Raw genomic sequence first — 21551 nt, 5'->3', positions numbered from 1 at the left:
GGGAATATGAGTTTCCAATAATAGATCCCAAAGAATCTAATACTTTTAAAAAATATTTAGCTTATTTTTATTTTATGGAATAAAGCAAGCATTTCAAAAAATAGTACAATAAAAATATGATTGCATATGAAATTTCAAATCTACTATGTACAACCTGCTATTCCTTTTAAATATATAAAAAAATTATCATGCAAATTTCTTTTTGTCCTTCCCCCCACCTTGAGATTGCTACCATTAGACACAAATACGCATGTGTTTGTGTGTGTGTAAAATCATTCTATATATACTTCTATTTAGTATTTCTTTCTCTGAATGCAGATAGTGTCTTCCTTCATATATCCTTTGTTACTAATTTGTTTATTTATAATAGTCAAAAAGACAGTCTTTCAAAGTTGTTCTCTCTTTTTGCACTGAATGTGGCGACTTTATTGATGGTACACAATACAGGACCCTAAGCTTCTCCCCCCTAGTACAAGGGTGCTTTGGGACAAGGAGGTGAATGGGATATGGGATCCCATAGGAACATAGGTTAGGAATGTAGGCTCCCCAGTGGTGTATCTCCTTTTTTAGCTGGGGATGAAGGTCCATGTCTTTCCACTTTACTCCTTGGAGGCCATGTAGACCATGAGGTTTACTACATGGCTGCTATAACCATACTCATTGTCATACCAAGAAATGAGTTTGACAAAATGGTCATTGAGGGCAGTACCAGCATCAGCATCAAAGGAAGAAGAATGGGCGTTGCTGTTAAAGTCACAGGATATAACCTGGTCCTCTGTGTAGCCGAAGATGCCCTTCAAGGGTCCCTCCAATGCTTGCTTCACTACTTTCTTGATATCATCATATTTGACAGGTTTCTCCAGATGGCAGGTCAGATCCATAACAGATACATTGGGAGTAGGAACAAGGAAGGTCATGCCTATGAGTTTCCCATTCAGCTCAAGTGTGACCATGCCTTAGCAACACCAGTGGAAGATGTTTTAGGCAGCACCATACCTATCATGCCACAGCTTACCAGAGGGGCTGTCTATGATCTTCTGGGTAGCTGTGATAACATGGACTGTAGTCATGAGTCCTTCCACAATGCCAAAGTTGTCATGAATGACCTTGGCCAAGGGAGCCAAGCAGTTGGTAATGCAGGAAGCATTACTGACAATCTTATGGGAATTAGCGTATTTCTCATGGTTCCCTCCCATCACTGACATTGGGGCATCAGCAGAAGGGACAGAGATGATGATCCACTTGACTCCACCCTTCAAGTGAGCCCCAGCCTTTTCCCTTGTGGTAAAGACTCCAGTGAACACTACAACATACTAGGCTCCAGCATTTCCCCATTTAATATTGGTGGGAACCTGTTCTTGGAAGATGTAATGGCTTTTCTATTGATCACCAGCTTCCCATTCTGAGCCTTGACAGTGCCCTTTAACTTTCCATGGGTGGAATCATATTGAAACATGTAACCCATGTAGCTGAACTCAATGAAGGGGTCATTGGTGGCCATGATAACTACTCCACCTGGGGTAAATGTAGCCCTAGTCACCAGGCGCCCAATATGGCCAAATCCATTGACTCTGACCTTCACCATCTTGTTTCAGGGATGTGACTGAAGCAGTAGAACCTGTCGCTGCGCTTGGGAGAAATGTCTCAAAGTTGTTCTTAAAAAAATATTGCTGTTATTATGCACAATTTTCTCTTTGTTCTACTTATTTCTCTCTTCATTATTTCATGCAAGTCTATCCTTGTTTTTCTAAGATTATGGAGCTCATCATTTCTTATAGCAAACTAGTATTCCATCATAATCATGTACTACAACTTGTTCAACCATTTCCCAATTGATGGTAATCCCTAAAATTTCCAGTTCCATATGCCTTCTTTTCCTTTTTTCCCTAATCATCTTTGGAAATAGACCTACTATTGGTTTTACTGGGTCAAAGGGTACAGACAGTTTGATAACACTTCGGACATAATTCCACATTGCTCTCAAAAATGATTGCATCAATTCAAAATTCTACAAACTATGAATTAATGTCCCAGTTTTTCCATACCACCTCTAACATTTGTTGCTTTTCTTTCAATCATTTTAGCCAATGTGGTAGGTAAAAATTAATATGTCAAGATTTTTTAATCGTATTTCTCTAATCAATAGTGGTTTAGAGCTTTTTTTATATGATTATAAATTATTTGATTTCTTCAACATAAAACTGCCTGCTCATATCTTTTGACCATTTATCAATTGGGGAATGACTCATATTCATATAGATTTATAAGGTTCTTTATATATTTGAGATATGAAACCTTTATCAAATAATTTTAAACTTTTTTTAAAAAAAATGGACTCAGTACTTGAATTTTATTATGGACTACATACACAATCATTTTGATTCTCCCTTTATGATATGTTTCCCAAAACTTAACTGATAGGGAAAAACTATCATCTTTTGGAAGAAATCACTCCATGGAAGATAATACCCCAAGGAGGTAGTATGGGATAAGCCCAAGGCTATTTTATCGCCTGTTTCAATTCCCAGTCTTCATCCTTATTCCATTTTGTTCCATTATAGCTCTAATCAAAACAGGAGTTAATATATTCTACAGAGAAGTCCTTGGATCAAAAATTATACGTCCCATCTGTAAAAACAACAATAATTTGTAGCACTTATACAATATTTTGTCTTCTAAAAAGTACCTTACATATATTTTCTCATTTGATCTATAGTCCTATTAGTCCCCATCTCCATTAGCAATATGCTCTTTACCTGGGTGGTTGATAGATAATCTGCACCTCTTTTCAAAGAATACTTTTGAAGATAAAAAAGCTTATTTAGCTCTGCCTCTAATAGCCTATGATACAAGGATAATTTTTTCTTCATTTTCATTATGTTGACCATTTAGTTTTTCTAAAAACATGAAAAAGTGCCCCAAATACTTGATTTTTGCCATTAAAAATTCCCTAATAGGTTCTGTAACCAACCAATAAATTCACTCTACAGGATAAATTTGAACTTCTTTTCCAATAAGAGGGCTATATACCATGTACCCCAAATAACATTTTGGTGAAAGTATAACAGAGTCCTGTATCTGGGCATCTCATCACTCAAACTCCCATTTCTTCCAGACCACTCTTTTATTTATAAAACAAAAAATAATAGCAACTTCAAAACCATTGCCAACAACCCCAAGCATAACAAATATTCTCAGCCAGATCTAACACATTCCAGTTCACTTTTCCAGGTTTGGATTAAAATGCAAAGAGGCACTGTACAATAAAAACATCTTTCTTGCTGACCATGTTTAAAGAATAGAATTCTTCAGGTTAAGAAGAAACTAATTCAGATAAAATGAGTATTCCCCTCTGCCTCCACATTCACCATGGAAACTGCCTAAATTGGGTCAGAAAGGAGTTCCCATAGAGCAATGAAAATTTTACTATAATATCTAGCAACTATTCATAGGCTGGGCCTTTCATGCCTCAGGCAGCAAAGGGAGCCAAAACAATGATAATCCTGAGAATGGCTTCCTTGCCCCCACTTAATAAACCAGCCCAGCATACGTAAAATGGGTCATACTACATTTTTCTGTTTCTTATATATCAAGAAAGGGATGTCTAGTATCCTGTTGTCATTTTCTAGGCAGTATACAGAAGTGTAGAAGATAGCATGATATAATAAGGGGCTGGCCCTAGAGTCAGGAAGACCTAGATTCAAGTTCTTCTCTGACACTTCCTGGCTATGTAATCACAGACAAGGTATTCTTAATGCCGCAGGCATTTCTTTAAGACTCTAAAGCTCAGATAAATGTGGACTTGCATCAAGGGAGAGAGTTCCCATACCAGGATTTCTTCTCATAGATAAAAATTATAGGTTTGGATCAAACAAGGTTTACTCTCTGTGCACCATTGCCAAGTAACTGTGCCCCTTCTCTGAGTCTTCTACTTCAATGGTACTTCAAGACCTAGGGGGCTACCCTCATAGTTGAGGTCAAGACTAAGAAATAAAATAAAATAGAAATTTTTTTTGGAAATAGCCTGATGGTCTAGTTGACTCCAAAAAGTTGAGACTCACCTGTGGAAATTGAGAGTTAAAGTGGATCTTTAGGCCATTTCTTGATCTCAGCTTTTAGTCCCAACGTAGAATTCAGATCCTCTGAAACCACCTCATCCACTATCAATGTTCAATGGCTTATATGTGACTGTTGTACATTTATTTGGCAGCTTCTGGTGGTAGATGTTGCCTAATGTATCTAGGGAAAGGAAAAGGAAGATGGGCTGGGAATGGAAATGAAGGAAAGAGAAGGGAAATAAAGGGAAACAAAAGGAAAGGAAGCAAAATGATGGAAAGGGAAAGGAATGAATGGGAAATGAAAAGAAGAGAAAAGAAGAGAAAGAAAGGGAAAGGAAGTGAAAGGAAAGGAAGAGAAGAGAAATCAAGGCAAGGCTAGGCAAGGCAAGGGAACCAGATATGTGATCTTGTGGGAATTTGTTTAAAAAAAACTCACCAATGCCAAGAACATAGGGTTATTATATAAATTCTTATGACTTCTAAAGATAAGATGGCATTAACAAGAATCATACACAGAAATCTGGGCTATTTATACATCTGTCTCAGTTGCCTTGAGCCAGTACAGCTGTTGCTTGCTTTTCATGGCCAAAATACTTGTTTGCAAGTGTTACAACACTTGATTTTATATATTTCAGTAGAGTTTTTTTTTTTCTCCTATACTAGAATAGAAACATGATCTTCTAAAATTTAACTGTAATGCACTTAATATTAATATTATGGGCCCAAGTATGCAAACAATCTTGCAAGATAAAGTTACTGTCATTCTACTCTAGTTTTCTTCCGCGATAGCCAGAATATGTAAAACCATATAGGAATAATCCCAGAAAATAGTCTTAGTCTTTTCTGAGGTCAGTTCAGTTCTTACAGGAAGCAAAACTGGATCAGCTCCAGTTGCTCATCTGATTTCTTTGAGCCCCGATGGACAGAACATGGTCTTTATTACCTATCCCCCACCTTCTCAAAGACCATAAGTACTCTACTTTTTGTTTCACTAGACTACAAACTCTAAGAGAGACAATGGCCTATCTTACCCCCATATCTTTCCCAGAATCTGGAGTGATTTTGCATACAGTGAGTGTCTAATAAATGAGTTAATATTATTGCCAATTCCTGAAATTCTGACTCAAGGAAAACATATAAATTCAAACACAGAGTAATTTGAGGAAGGTAGCACAGGTGTTTGAATCTCTGGGTTCAAGGTCCTGAATCTATGTATCCCATATGTATGTGCATGTGTACACTTACATTGTGCATGATGCACATACATGCCTGTATTCATAGATAAATATATTCATACACATAGACGTGTACCTCTGTCCAGAAGCACATGCACATATATACATACCTATATGCATTTTATTTGTATATATGTGTGTAGACATATATATCTATGGATGTATATGTATTGAAGGTGTATGTATACATACATATATCATATGTGTACATATAAAATGTGTGCATGCATGTATACATTATAGTATGTGGTTGTACACATTTAGTGTGTTCATGTAAGCATTTATGTATCATGCAGTGTATATATATATATATATGTGTGTGTGTATGTATGTGTGTATATATGTGTGTGTATGTATGTGTGTGTGTATATATATATATTTATGTGTGTGTGTGTGTGTGTGCATTGCTGTAACAACAATGTTACTAGCAGCTGCTGCGGGGGTATAATACCAATAACACCAGCACACAGGAGAGCTACTAGCACAGGTTCTTTAATCTGCTTTTCTAAAGGAAAGCAACTTTGAAGGGGTCAACAATCTTACTTTAATCAAATATATATATGTGTGTGTGTATGCATATACATATATGTTGATGCATGTGTATATATACATATCTATATTGTGTGTGTGTGTGTGTGTGTGTGTGTGTGTGTGTGTGTGTATAATTCACTTAGTTCAGGGGAAAAGTCAGCACCCTGAACTTCAGAGAAAATACAAACAGAAATTACAAGCAGAAATTAAATAAACAGAGCAAATATAAACAGCAAAGATCAACAGACAGGGCTTCCAACTAACCAAAACAATACATACATAGTTACCAGAGAGAGAAGCAACAACATCTGGGTTTTTCTAGGCTGGGGGGCTCCTTAAGAGCTACCCAGAATCTCATCTAACTACATCACACAAACTCTCTTCTCATGAGTGAGCCTCAAAGCAAAATGCTAACCTCAGAGTATATATACACTTCTTCAGAGGCAAAGGACATCACAACCCTCGTGATCCAGGCTTATGTGACTTAGGCTTCCGTGTGACTTAAGCAGGTCATATAAGCCTATTGATGGATGGGAAAGATCTTCCCATTAAGCAAAAATGCATTAACAGTACAATTGACATATTTCCATACATGTATACCCAAATTATTGCTTGTCCTTTGTTCTCAAAGAAGACCATTGACATCAGGAAGATCATTTCTTGTCTTGAAAGTGAGCTAAATTTAAGCAAGGTGGGGCTGTGCAAAGTCACCAGCCTCATAATCTCCTCCAGAGCTGTCTGGGTTCACTGGCAAGATACATATCATGATGACTGGGGATGGTCCTGGATACGGTAGGAGACCTTAGCCTTTTTAAGCTAATGTCTTTCCCAGGTCTCAGTTTGTCCGAAGCAACATTCTTTCAGTGATTGAGGCTAGGTAAGAAATGAGGTAAAAAATGGCCCCTTTTACCAAGTTAAAAAAATGAATCTGGGAGGGGAAAATACTCAGGGTTTCTTGCCAGAACAGAGAGAATTGCTATTTATACTCACTCTGAGCCATCAAAACCCAAGTAGTGACCAAGTGAGGCTTGGGCTGGGACCTATTGTTGTCCAATCAGTGAAAGCCAGAGTGATTTTGGTTTAACCTCTGGTCAAGTAGCTCCATTTAAATCCCAATGAGCTTTATAAAACCCTGGTTTTCCAGGGTGTATTTCAAGAAATCATAAATGAAACTATATGGAGTAAAACAGTTAATTGTCCCAGTTTTTAAAAAGATGATAGAATAAATAAGGAAGAGAGAAAAAAAAATTCTGACCTGTAGACTCCAAGATATCTTGTGAGGTTTCAGTGATCAAAACTTATATTCCTTTGGGAAGAGCACCCACAGATGAAGTTGTGATTTCCCTTGTGGATAGAGTATAAGGAAGAAGAGGAGGGAGAGGAGGGAGGAAAGGAAAAATGGAGAAAGGAAAGAAGGAAGGAAGGAAAGAAAGAAGGAAGAAAGGAAGGAAGGAAGGAAGGAAGGAAGGAAGGAAGGAAGGAAGGAAGGAAGGAAGGAAGGAAGGAAGGAAGAAGCATTGCTTAACTGAAACTGGCCAGTTGGGTCCCCAGCGGTGCAGCTACTACTACTCATAGATTTTTGCTTGTCCTTCATTCTCAAAGAGGACTAATGTCATCAAGAAGGTGATATGTTGACTTGCAAGTACATACATACATATATGTATTATCAAATATATATACACATATGTGTGTACATACATATGTATATATGTGTGTGTTGTGTGTGTGCATAGAGAGAGAGAGAGGGGGGCAGAGAGAGAGAGAGAGAGCCGCATTTGTAAAGCACTTCACAAACCTTACAATGTTATATAAATCCTGGCTGTTTTATCACATTGCAAGATTTGTCTGTAACACATTATTGTCTGTATAGTTTGTATTGACTTATTTATTTTAGGCAGACTTTATTGTCTGTATAGCTTAAAGATTAAATCTTTAAAGTTGAAAACCACTCATGAATCTTGAGATGAACCGTACACACCAAGTTCGTCTTCAATGGTAAAGTGGCTTTGAGTTGCTACTGACATGAATATATTGGTCTAACACTAACTTACATCATTGTTTTTTAAAGCACTTCTTTCTTAAGAACTGTGTCAGGGATATCATCACTTGCTTATGTGATTTTCTGATCATCTGCCATAAACCTAAGATAAATCTATAAATAGAGCAGGGTTTTGCTTTTCAGAAAAAGGACACATTGTGTGGTAGTCAAGTTTATGAAGTATAGTTGGAAAGGGACTGAGTCATAAGGAATGACTACAGGCCAAAATCTGTAAGCCATACTCTTCCAGCCAGAGGCCCACTCTTCTGATTGTTGAGTCCTTATTTTAGACTATCATTTGATGAGGGTACCCAGGAATGCTTACTTCACTCTTCACTTCACTCACTGTCTGGATTTCATGTTACTTTTTGGACATCTCCACTTCCTCACTGGACCTTGCCCTTGCCCTGGTATCCTTATTGTTGCTCCTCCCCTTTTCAGTTCTTTTTATATTTGGCTTCCTTCTATATTAGAATGTAAGCTCTTTATGATAAGGAATACTGTATATATATCCCCATTATGTAGCACAGTGCTTGGCACATCATCTTTAGCAATTATTCTATCTATCCATCTATCTATCTTTCTATCTATCTATCTATCTGTCTGTCTGTCTGTCTGTCTTTCCTGAACCATATTTTGTTTGGCATTGGTTTACTCACAAAGTGGAAGTAAAAGGATTTGGGTTTTTTTGCTTTTTTGTTTTGTTTTGTTTTGTTTAAATTTAGCATAGTCTAGAATCCGAAATTCAGATCTAGCATGATAAACCAATCAGCTGGACCCCTAAGGGTTGGAGCAACCATCTCAGCCTCTGTTGTACACAACCACTGCAGTTTGGATCGTGTTCAGCTCTAGAGAAGTCTGACTGCTAAACAGGGTGATTAGACTCTACATTCTCACATTCATTTGTTCATTAATTACCCCCTTACCAATATCTTGGGAAATTGTTTTACTTGTGGTAAATTTAATTATGGCTTAAAAGTTTAAGAGTTCCTCAAAAGAGGGAAAGTTCAAAAAATTACTCAAGTTATGTGAGAAGTAATGATAAACATAAAGAATTATAGCACCACATAAACAGAATTAATAGGAGTCTGCAACTTAATGTATAACCATCATCACAATCGATTGGGACACTAATATTTGAGCCTCACCAGAACAGTTTTGCAGGACTGATAATTATACATTTTACACTCCCCCTCAACTAGGCAATGTATTTATTATGCTTCTCTTAAAAATGTCCCCACTTAGTCCAGGCCTTTGGTCTGTGAACAATCTCTGTGATGAAGCATTTTCCCCTTCTGTCAGCCAGCTCTCACCCAGTGAGGCCCACAATCTCTACACCTCTTGAATTCATGAGATTACTTCCTTAGTTGGACATGTCCATCACAGGAAACTCAGTTGCCTAAGATCAGGGATGAATAAAAACACAGGAGATATCCAGGGCCCAGATGAAAACTTTCTTAAATGCTCACAGCCACATGAAGCCAGGTATAAAACAGAGTAGTTTCACTTTTGCCCACTCAACTCTTGGGATACATGAAATAGTTCATATGATTCTAGCCAAAAAAGAAGAAAGAAGTGAAGGTGTGGGTTGATATCTTTTGTATACTTACTGAATCATCAGCTCCTCCAGCTCAGCAATCAATTACAAGATTCTTCATCATAACAGAGGCTGAGCATTTTACCTGTGAATCATTTATAACTAGAAGCTGGCCCCAAAACTCCCTTCTGGTCTATCATAATTGCACAATCCATGTCATACAAACAAGTATTCCAATGAAGAACTGGGGAAGGGAGAGAGAGAGATTTCCTCTCCTTCCACAAAGCCTGACTTGCAGGTTTTATGGCACACTTTAATTAGCAGATGGAAGTTTATTAAGCAATACTGAAATTAACCTTTTTGTGGCTTTGATAGATTTCACCAAGATGTGATGGGAATGAGGGGATGGATTGCCTGTGTTTTACTACCAGATCCTCATGGCCCAGAGAATTCAAAATCTCTCAAGATTTGGCCTAGTACATACACTCATGTGGCAAAATAGTGCATTTTCCCAAATGGAGCCAACTGTTAACAAAGCTCCTCATAGATACCTTTCAATTCCACTAAATCATAGCATTTTAAATAAAAATTAAGCTTGCTTTTGAATACATGTGAACTCACTTTCATAGGATTGTTGAAATGCTAATCAAAAAAGTCTTGGAATGAAGTGAAATGACTTTTGACCTCTGCAGAGGAGATCTGTTATATGGCAGGTGGTCCAGCTCTGTACCATCTGGGCTTTTGTCAGAAATTCCAGCATCTGAAAATAATGTATAAAGATGGGCTGCTACTTCTCAAATATTACCCTTTTGACTAATTCTTTTCTCAGCAACTCATAAACTGCTTATCAACCTGATGAACTCAAATTTAAGAATAACTCCTTATGTCTAAATAGGTTTCTAACTACCCCTCCCTCATTTTCTTGATAATAGATCTTGAAAGATTAGAGATTCAGTTGCAAAGTATGTCTTTGTCACTAGATGACTCTGTAGATAAATGTATTTCTTGGTGGTAAAGATAAGATGTAAGCATTTATTTCTTCATAAGGAAAATGGAGAGTGTGGTGAACCGGAAACAAAATTTAGAGGGACAAAAAACAAAGGCAAAAAAAGAGTACAAATGGTAAATGACTCTCAGACATCATAATGTGCAATATAATTAGTACAACTCAAGGAAAGATATCTGTCTACCTGATGGTTGGTTATGTAGCTGGAGTGGAAATTAAGACAACTTGGTAATAATAACAAAAAAATTATGTAGTGTTTACGGGCAGTGAAGTGGAAAAGTGGATAAAGTGCTGGATCTGGAATCAGAAGTGCCAGAGTTCAAATCCAGCCTCAGATACTTACTATCTGTGCGACCCTGGGAAAGTCACTTAACCCTGTTTGCCTGAGTTTCCTCATCTGAAAAATGAGCTGGAGAATGAAATGGCAAACCACTACAGAATCTTTGCCAAGAAAAGCCAAAATGAGGTCTTGAAGAGCCGGACATGACTAAAAAGCTCAACAAACAGCAACATATTTAAGGTTTACAAAGTGTTTTTCATATGTAAGGTGTCTGCCTTTGGAAGTTCTGTGTATGTTCACATAGACTATCTAAATGCAGTTTATGTGAAAGCATGGATAGATAACCCTGGAATCTTATCCTCCACCCCTCTCCCCTTTGACTCTTGCCTGAGAGGAAAAAGAGAAGGGGTCACAAAGCTGGCCATGTTGTTCTCCTCTGAGAGGGTGGGGATACTAGACTAGAATTATATCTGTCTCTCCCTCTAAATATTGCTGGTCAAGGGGAATGACTTCTTTAAGTTTGTCACTTCTGTTGTTATTCCTTAAAGGGAGGATATATAACTTATACTTTTATATACTGGGTTCTTTCCACCAAATACAACTTATGAAAGACAATCACAAATGGTGAGTAGCAAAAAAAACCCAATTTATCCAAGAAAAGAAAAATCAGAGAAGATATGTTGATTAGGATCCATTAGAAAAACACACAGAGTAAATAAGCTCTCCCAATGGGAGCTAGATATGTTGGTCCAGCCCAGAGAGAGCAGTCTAAATATAATTCAAGGGGAAATTCCCTGAAATAACTAGGGAGACAAAATTCATTCTCTCTCTCTCTCTCTCTCTCTCTCTCTCTCTCTCTCTCTCTCTCTCTCTCTCTTTCTCTCTCTCTCTCATGCGCGCACACACACACACACACACACACATACACAACTATATATATGTACATGTATAAATATACATATATACACACATACCACATATGGACTCAAGTCCTTCTGATTCCAACTTGAGCAGTCTATTCACTACACCACCTAGCTGTCTCTGATAATACCTTTCTGGTACCTTCCAGCCCAAAAAAAGTTATAAAGATTTGAAAAGTTATCATAAATACCACCTCATTGTGTGTTCTTAAACAACAAAATAATTGTGAAATTCTTAATAAGTTAGAGGAAAGATAGAAACACAGCAAAATGTTTACACAAGCAAATGGCTCTATTTTAACTAAATCCATTTGGGATTTCAGTCAAGCAACCAGGTAATTCAATCCAACAACTGGCTTGACAATTTTGGGGTTTTTTTTGTTCTTGGAGGAGTTCTTTTTACAATGAATTAATCGATATTTGACTAAACAAACCATTCGATGTAGTCAAAATTGCTGAACCTGTTTTATTTGTAGATACTATTATAGACTAGAATGAGACAGAGAGAGAGAAAGCAGATGGACTAAATTTTCCTTTTGAACTTGTCTGTGCTCTCTCCTCAGTTTCTTTAAACACTGAAAAATCTTTTTTATTTGGTATTTAAATGCATGCAAAATTGATAAATGGATGCATAACAATTTCAAAGATATGAAAATAATTATTCAAATGATTTAGCAACAATGCAGTCAGGGTGTACTGGGTAAATAATTTTCATTTCCCTTTTTCCTTCACAAGGAAACTTGCTTTAAGTATTCCATCATATAGCATTACCTTTTCAAAAGGTTTATCATTTAGATATATATGATACTTTTTACTTCCAATATTTTTTCTAATGCTTTCTTTTCTTGGCTTTTTAAAATATTATCTTAATATATCTATAGAATGAAATCATTCCTATTTTAAAGTCACTATACAACTTAACTATTTTGTTTGTATTTCTTGAATAGTACTAATATTTTCAAATTCTTATGCCATAATAATTGCAGCCATCAAACAAAATGTCCTTTAGGTTTTTTTCTCTCTCTCCATGTTGAATAGTTTAAAACTACTATTTAGAAGGTGTGCCATACTTTTACATCTCTTTCAGGTGATTTCCTATATACCCTCCAGTATCATTTTTATATCACCTTTCTAGGAACAGAATCAAGATTTCATTATATATCATCCTATACTAATGTATTATTCCAATGCCTCATTGTAGTGTAAAGATGACCTTGGAGTCTCAAAGGTTATGCCAGTTCTGGTCAAACTCAAGTTTGCCCTACCAACCTGGAAAAGCTTCAAATACACTCAAAAATGGTTGTATGTTAGTAGTTTGAGAAGAAGCCAAGCTAATTTTAGGAAGGCTTGTAGGTACTATAAGTATGAAGATATTTTATTAGTTAAAAATGAATCACAATATCTATTAATATATGGAGTATTAATGTTGATGAAATCATAGTAGCATAGGATATTGGACAGGGTTCTGGGCATGGACTCAAAGATACTTTGGATTCAAATCCTACCTTAAACATTCAATGGTTATGTGACCACTGGCAATTGACTTAATCTCTTTGAACCTATTTCTTCATCTGGTTTCATTAACTGTTCAGCTCACTTTGATACAAAATATTCCACTTCCCAGCACCTACAAGTATCATTCATTCCTACTAAGGAACACTCATTCTATCTACTGAGTGGGATCTGTGGGAGATCATAATTATCTAACTGTCTTCAATCAGCAATCCACCAGATTGTGTGTCCTAAACTTGTTTCATTCTATCTTACAAAGAGAATAAGAATAATGATCTGGCAGAAAGAGAGCAGTAGCAGCCTATTTCAATTATAAATCACTAGTGTGGAATATATTTCTTTCCTTTTTCTACCTTCTTTTTTTTAAAGGCAGAGTGGAGGCAGGATAGAGAGATTAATCAGTGGAACAAATTAGGTACACAACATACAAAACAATCTAGCAGCCTAGTATTTGATAATCATAAAGCTCTCAGCTTTTAAGGTAAGAACTCACTGTTTGATAAAAACTGAAAAGAAAGCTGGGCAGAAGTATGAAGGAAATTAAATTCAGATCTCACATCTTCCACAAATATGTTCCAAATGGATGAATGACCCAAATATAAAAAGTCAAATCATAAACTGAGAAATACCTAAAAGATTATCTATCAGATTGTTGGATAAAAGTCTATGACCAAACAAGAGGTAGTGAGATTCAGTACAACCCAGACAATTTCTATCATATAAAAGTAAAAAGTTTTTGCACAAACAAATCCAAAAAAGCTAAGTGTAAAAGGGAAACAACTCAAGAAAATCTTTATATCAAGTTTCTCTAATAAGTGTTTTTTTCTCTTTTTTTAATTTAATATATTTAGTTTTCAGCATTGATTTTCACAAGAGTTTGGATTACAAATTTTATCCCCATTTCTACCCTCCCCCCTATTCCAAGATGGCGTATATTCTGGTTGCCCTGTTCCCCAGTCAGCCCTCCCCTCTGTCACCCCACTCCCCTCCCATCTCCTTTTCCCTTCCTTTCTTGTAGGGCGAGATAAATTTCTACGCCCCATTGTCTGTGTATCTTATTTTCTAGTTGCATGCAAAAACTTTTTTTTTGTTTTTCAACATCTGTTTTTAAAACTTTGAGTTCCAAATTCTCTCCCCTCTTCCCTTCCCACCCACCCTCCCTAAGAAGGCAAGCAATTCAACATAGGCCACATGCGTATCATTATGTATAACCCTTCCACAATACTCACGTTGTGAAAGACTAACTATATTTTGCTCCTTCCTAACCTATCCCCCTTTATTGAATTTTCTCCCTTGACCGTGTCCCCTTTTGAAAGTGTTTGTTTTTGATTACCTCCACCCCCATCTGCCCTCCCTTCTATCATCCCCCCCCCTTTTTTATCTTCTTCCTCCTTTTTTTCCTGTGGGGTAAGATACCCAATTGAGGATGTATGGTATTCCCTCCTCAAGTCAAATCTGATGAGAGTAAGATTCACTCATTCCCCCTCACCTGCCTTCTCTTCTCTTCCTATAGAACTGCTTTTTCTTGCCACTTCTATGCAAGATAATTCAACCCATTCAATCTCTCCCTATCTCCCTTTCTCAATATATTCCTCTCTCATCCCTTAATTTGATTTTATTTCTTTTAGATATCTTCCCTTCATCTTCAACTCACCCTGTGCCCACTCTCTCTCTCTCTCTCTCTCTCTCTCTCTCTCTCTCTCTCTCTCTTCTCTCTCTCTCTCTCTCTCTCTCTCTCTCTCTCTCTCTCTCTCTCATATATATATATATATATATATATATATATATATATGCACATACACATATATACACACATACATATATACATACATACACATTCACATATACATATATATATATACATAAACATATATATACATATATATATACACATACATATATATGCATATTCCCTTCAGCTACCCTAATACTGAGGTCTCATGAATCATACACATCATCTTTCCATGTAGGAATGTAAACAAAACAGTTCAACTTTAGTAAGTCCCTTGCAATTTCTTTTTCTTATTCTTTTTCTTCATTACCTTTTCATGCTTCTCTTGATTCTTGTGTTTGAAAGTCAAATTTTCTATTCGGCTCTGGTCTTTTCATTGAGAAAGCTTGAAAGTCCTCTATTTTATTGAAAATCCATATTTTGCCTTGGAACATGATACTCAGTTTTGCTGGGTAAGTGATTCTTGGTTTTAATCCTAGCTCCATTGACCTCCGGAATATTGTATTCCAAGCCCTTCAATCTCTTAATGTAAAAGTCGCTAGATCTTGAGTTATTCTGATTGTGTTTCCACAATACTCAAATTGTTTCTTTCTGGCTGCTTGCAGTATTTTCTCCTTGATCTGGGAGCTCTGGAATTTGGCAACAATATTCCTAGGAGATTTATTTTTGGGATCTATTTGAGGAAGCGATTGGTGGATTCTTTCAATTTCTATTTTGCCCTGTGGCTCTAGAATATCAGGGCAGTTCTCCTTGATAATTTCTTGAAAGATGATATCTAGGCTCTTTTTTTTTTGATCATGGCTTTCAGGTAGTCCAATAATTTTTAAATTCTCTTTCCTGGATCTATTTTCCAGGTCAGTGGTTTTTCCAATGAGATATTTCACATTGTCTTCCATTTTTTTCATTCCTTTGGTTCTGTTTCATAATATCTTGATTTCTCATCAAGTCACTAGCTTCCACTTGCTCCAATCTAATTTTTAAGGTAGTATTTTCTTCAGTGGTCTTTTGGACCTCCTTTTCCATTTGGCTAATTCTGCCTTTCAAGGCATTCATCTCCTCATTGGCTTTTTGAAGCTTTTTTTTTCCATTTGAGTTAGTCTATTTTTTAAGGTGTTGTTTTCTTCAGTATATTTTTCAGTATTTTTTGTGGGGTCTCCTTTAGCAAGTCATTGACTTGTTTTTCATGGTTTTCTCATATCCTTCTCATTCCTCTTCCCAATTTTTCCTCTACTTCTCTAAGTTGCTTTTCCCAATCCTTTTTGAGCTCTTCCATGGCCTGAGACCAGTTCATGTTATTCTCGGAGGCTTTTGTTGCAGGCTCTTTGACTTTGTTGACTTCTTCTGGCTGTATGTTTTGGTCTTCTTTGTCATCAAAGAAAGATTCCAGAGTCTGAGCCTGAATCTGGGTGCATTTTCCCTGCCTGGTCATATTCCCAGCCAACTAACTTGACCCTTGAGTTTTTCAGCGGGGTATGACTGCTTGTAGAGTTAAGAGAACTATGTTCCAAGCTTGGGGGGATGTGCCAGCTCTGCCACACCAGCCCTCCCCCTTCCCCAAGAACCCCTAACCCAGACTGAACTTAGATCTTCATCAGGCTCTTCACTTCTGCTCTGATCCACCACTTAATTCCTCCCACCAAGTGGGCCTGTGGCTGGAAGCAACTGCAGCTCTTGTTCTGTAGCTGCCCCTCCGCTGCCCCAGGGGCAGTGGCCGAACTGCAAAGTCCTTTTTTCACTCTGTCCCCAGCAGCTTTTCCCACTAACCTTCTCTGTTGTCTTTAGTGTTTGTGGGTTGAGAAGTCTGGTAACTGCTGCAGCTCACTGATTCAGGACGCTCTGCCCAGCTCTTGGTCTGGTTGTTTTGTGCTGCCCACGCTGGGCTCTGCTCCGCTCTGCTCCCAGCTCTGTGCGGGATAGACCTCACCCCAAGACCATCCAGGCTGTCCTAGACTGGAGCCCTGCTTCCCTCTGCTATTTTGTGGGTTCTGCAGTTCCAGAATTGGTTCAGAGTCATTTTTATAGGTTTTTGGAGGCACTCCGCGGGGAGCTCACGCTAGTCCCTGCTTTCCAGCTGCCATCTTGGCTCTGCCCTTCTCTAATAAATGTTTTTGTAGTGAATTGTCTTTATGAGATACCTACCTGTGTCTGTGTCTATTTTCTCAACTATCAAGTTTTATTAGAATGAGGTATTAGGTAGCTTTTACTTGATCTGATAACTTACATATCCCATAAACATCAAAATTTGTTGTATTGCTGAGGGTCTTGACAATGAATTTGCATATCATGCCAGTTTCTTTTGAGCTAGATGGTAAGCTTCTTTTAAATTCTCTCCCAATCAAGAGACATGCTATTTTGAGTGGTCACAGCCTCTCTCTCCTCAGAGACACCAAACTACAAATTCTAAGGTGAGATCATCCAAACTTCAATGAGTAGGGCATAAGCTCAGTGGTGTCATTCCTGGTGGAGTTATATGAGTATACTAGAAATGCCATATGTTAGTTCTAACCACATTTTTTCTGGTCTCAGTGTATCTAATATGTTCATCAATGTGCAGTTCAAACACTCAAGCTACCTATCTCATTGAGAGTAGTGAGTTGTAGTTCTAGACTTCTAGATGTCAGTTATCTCCTGGAAAAAGTGTTCTTTCAATGTCTCTGCCTCCATACAAGTGGAACTGGCAAGAAGTCCAAGCAATGAAAAATACTTCTGCCACAATACCTAAGCTATCATTAAAGCTTTTCATTTATGTTTGGGTACACCACTGTATGCACTGGGAAATAATTTGTCATCACTAGTATATTACATGTTCTACCTCCTTCATGAAATAGGAAATCCATGCAGACAAGTTTTAAAGTTGTTAGTACTTATGTTCTCTAAATATGCAGTATGGGATCTTGGTATTTTTCTTTGCACACAATGAGCACAAGTATCAAACTTCTTGGTGATACCAACATTCTGGAGGCAAACAAGGTCAACAGTCTTGAGAAATTATGAAAATAAATGGAAACAAAGTGAGTCTAATAGTCCCGATTCAGCAGTGATTCTCAAAACAATTAATACTGGATAAAAAAAAAAGACATCAATCAATAGAATAGACTAGGTACACAACATTTTTCTTGTTTATCATTCAGTTATGTTTGACTCTTCATGACCCTCCCCCCTTTGGGGTTTTCTTGGCAAAGATATGAGAGTGCTTTGCCATTTCCTTCCCCAGTTCATTTTTACAGATGAGGAAACAGGGTTTAGAGACTTGGCCAGGGTCACACAGCTAGTAAGTATCTGAGGCTGAATTTGAACTCAGGTCTTCTGACTCCAGGCCCAGCACTGTGCCACCTAGCAGCCCTCCAAGTATACAAAATACAGAAGCAAAAATGTGTGTGTGTGTGTGTGTGTATAAATATAGATATAAATATATACATATATGTATGTATATATACACATACATATATATAAAACCATAGTATTTGATTATTAATCAATAAATAAACATTTAGTAACTTTCTACTATACACCAAACACTGTGCTAAACATTTGGGATATAAACAGAGACAAAAGACAGTTTCCAATCCCCTCAAGAAGTTTACAATCTAATGGTAAATAAAAGATCCCAGCTACTGGAACAAGGACTTGCTAATTGACAAAAACTCCTGGGAAACCTGGAGACTAGCATGGAAGATATTATAATTATACCAATACCTCTAACCTCACCCCAAGATAAATTCCAAATGAGTACATGATCTATATCTAAAAAGTCACTTTATAAATAAATCAGAGAAACATGGAAATATTATCGATTAGTTTTATGATTAGGACAAAAAAATTCATGACCAAACAACAGAGAGAGAGAGAGAGAGAGAGAGAGAGGATAGTAGAAGATAAAATGGATAATCCTGAATACATAAAATTTAAGTTTTTGCACAAACAAATCCAATAAACTAAGATTAAAGAGGAACAAATAACTGGAAAAGGGTCTTTGCAGCAAGTTTCTCTGATATAAGATAAACATTCGACAGAAAGGAAGGAAGGAAGCAAGGAAGATGAAAACAACCCTGGGGTTTCACCTCAAACTCTGCCCATTGGCAAAGATAACAAAACACAGGAATAGTCAATGCAGAGGTGAGAGGTCCACAAATGTTCCATGTTGTGATACATTCAGACTTTTTTGACATACTTGTAAGATCGAGTGAAATTCTAATGAAGAAATATGAGAAGACACCCCCAACCTAGCCCTTCACTGAAGTGAAAGGTCCGCAGGTGTTATACATTGCACATATTTAACATTTTTCAATGTGTCAATCAGTTGTACCAACTTTTTTTCCTTCCTAAAAAAAAAATGCTGTCATGTGGGATAGCTCTCAAGGTAGGGTACCTTAATAGTGAGGTAGGGAGATACATGGTATACTATGGTGATGTAAGAAAGGGAAAATATCAATAAAATCTTATTTTAAAAGAGGAAAACTTGACAGACCAATTTAGACTAATTAAAAAGCTACACAAATTTTATATAAATGATTTCTCCCTATATGGAGAAACTAATCTTTGGTCATTTAGAGTGTAACTGTAAATCAGTGACATGAATTGGGACTTAAATTATGATAAAATGGTGAAGATTCCTATAACATAAATGATAGTTAATTTAGTAATTTGTCACCTAGAAAGCAGAATCTTGTTACAATGGTGTCTTCCATTTCTATCATTAACCTGTTTGTTTTATTGCAATATTTCAGAATTGTCTGTCTTTTTTCCCTCTTACTTTCCCTTCTTATTCCCTTCCTCCATTCCCACCAACAGCAACCTCAGTAGACCTTGCTTTCAAAAGTATTTAAAATGAAATCACATGAATATTATAATTAGATCATATTTACTGTTTTGGTTATTTAGAGTTGGATTGAACTGTAATATGAAAAATATGTTAAACTAAAATTCACGCTTAACCAGGATATCAAAATGTGAACTCAAAATCTCTTATGTTATTGTCCTGCCTGATTAAGAATGATGTATGGTATAAAACCAAATGATTTTTCATTTGCCCAACTTTTTTCATTTGTTGCATGTTTTTCCCCCTTTTCTCAGTTTTCATGTGGAACTAGGAATTGAGGGAAGGAAGGAGATATGGGGTTAGCAATAGTGGTATAAAAAAGAGAGGCATTGAAATATTTTCAAATGGACATAAGGGAAGAAAGGGAAGTTCAGAAGGAAACAGACAAGCAGGACAGTTGTGAAAGCAACACAGAATTATTATATGCTTTTTTTCTTAAAAAAAAGCAAGAAGTATGAAAGAAAAAAGTTTCATACTCAGTTCTCTTTCTGTGTTCTGCTGAGAACATAGTACTGTTATTTTTTGAATGTTTAAATTCAGAAAAAACTTAGAAATTAATAAATCCTTAGATGCCTTGATTAACATGAAGTGATGAGTTATAAATTAGCTATTCTAAGTTACATAGAATCAAGGGGTGAGAAACGTTTGCTTCAACTTGCTCTGTAAAAGTACCTTGCTATTTTCAGATCCAATCCTGAAAGTTCTTTCCTCTCAAAGCAATGCCTCACTTCCCCTCTTGCAATAAAGCTCTCTGACCAATGACTGTATTATGCTATATTCAATTTCATCACATATACTTAAACCCATAGTACTTTCACTCTTGTGCAAGGGTAAAAGATTTTTCCTCTTAAAATTAACTATTTCCTACTTACCAAATTTGTCATCCCCACTCCCCATGCTCAAGAATTCTGATGTGAGGTAGAGTCCACTAAAGAATATAACAGGTAAACCCTCGGGCCATGAAATGGCTCAGAATATCCCAATGGTCCCATGATAAAAGTTGTGCTGGCTTTATTTAGAAAGCAAATGGGGTTCTACAGAGCTACTGCTGGGAAGAAGTAATTAGATTGCTTTGCCTGTGAATTTCTGAGAGTAGGATTGTACTTGTCTCCCACTCCCCACTCTCACTGCCAATCCTTTCTCCCTCCTTTTTTTTAATCTCTCCATTGTTTCCCTTCTCTTTTCTCCTCTGAGGCTCCCACCTAGAGCTTAATATACCAGATGGTTATTGCAGAAGTATGTGGCCTGGAGTATTTAAGCAGAGGAGCTGGAAGGATTATTTTGGCTTTGATGCTTTTCCAGATGTAAAAGGACTATCAGAAGAACAAAGGTGGTCAGAAGTTATTCCTGAATTCTAACTGCTTGCAGTTCACCTTCCTGGGTCCGGATTTCACATTTATAGAAGAGAGAAGCATTTCATATCATTCTTAAATTTTAAGTGTGTTCTTCTAATGCTTACTTAGTAATGTTGATTGCAATTATATTTTATAATATATATGTAATGTTATGTTATGTTATATTATGTTGTTATATTATTTTGTTATATTATGTTATGCCATGTCAAGTCATTATATCATATTATATCATTTTAATGACATATCAGATCATGTCATATCATGTCATGTTATATCATTTTATATCATATTATATTATAATTTTATGGATTTTATAAAAGTGACAATAATATTTTAAACTTTGAACCTGTATAGTAAGACAAGTATTTTCCATTTCTTTTAATGGGCAATGCTATTTTGGAATCAACCTCCATTTCAGTATAAATGAGCAGTCACAGCTAGTTCTATTCTTTTCCTTTATCCCAAACCTTGTATACTAAAAGAACACCGAAGAACACACAAGTTTGCACTTTCTCAGATGCTGCAGGC

The 21551-nt window shown here is 36.7% G+C and overlaps 1 pseudogene; it reads right to left on the bottom strand.

Annotated features, from left to right (window-relative positions):
- Nucleotides 1-599: 599 nt before the first annotated feature.
- On the bottom strand, nt 600-1585 carry LOC118828511 (annotated as a pseudogene).
- Between the last annotated feature and the right edge of the window lie 19966 nt (nt 1586-21551).

Source organism: Trichosurus vulpecula, chromosome 1 (genome assembly GCF_011100635.1).
Source record: "Trichosurus vulpecula isolate mTriVul1 chromosome 1, mTriVul1.pri, whole genome shotgun sequence".
Classification (NCBI taxonomy): Eukaryota; Metazoa; Chordata; class Mammalia; order Diprotodontia; family Phalangeridae; genus Trichosurus; species Trichosurus vulpecula.
Note: the sequence above shows the minus strand (reverse complement) of the source record. Positions and strands in the feature narration are given on the sequence as shown.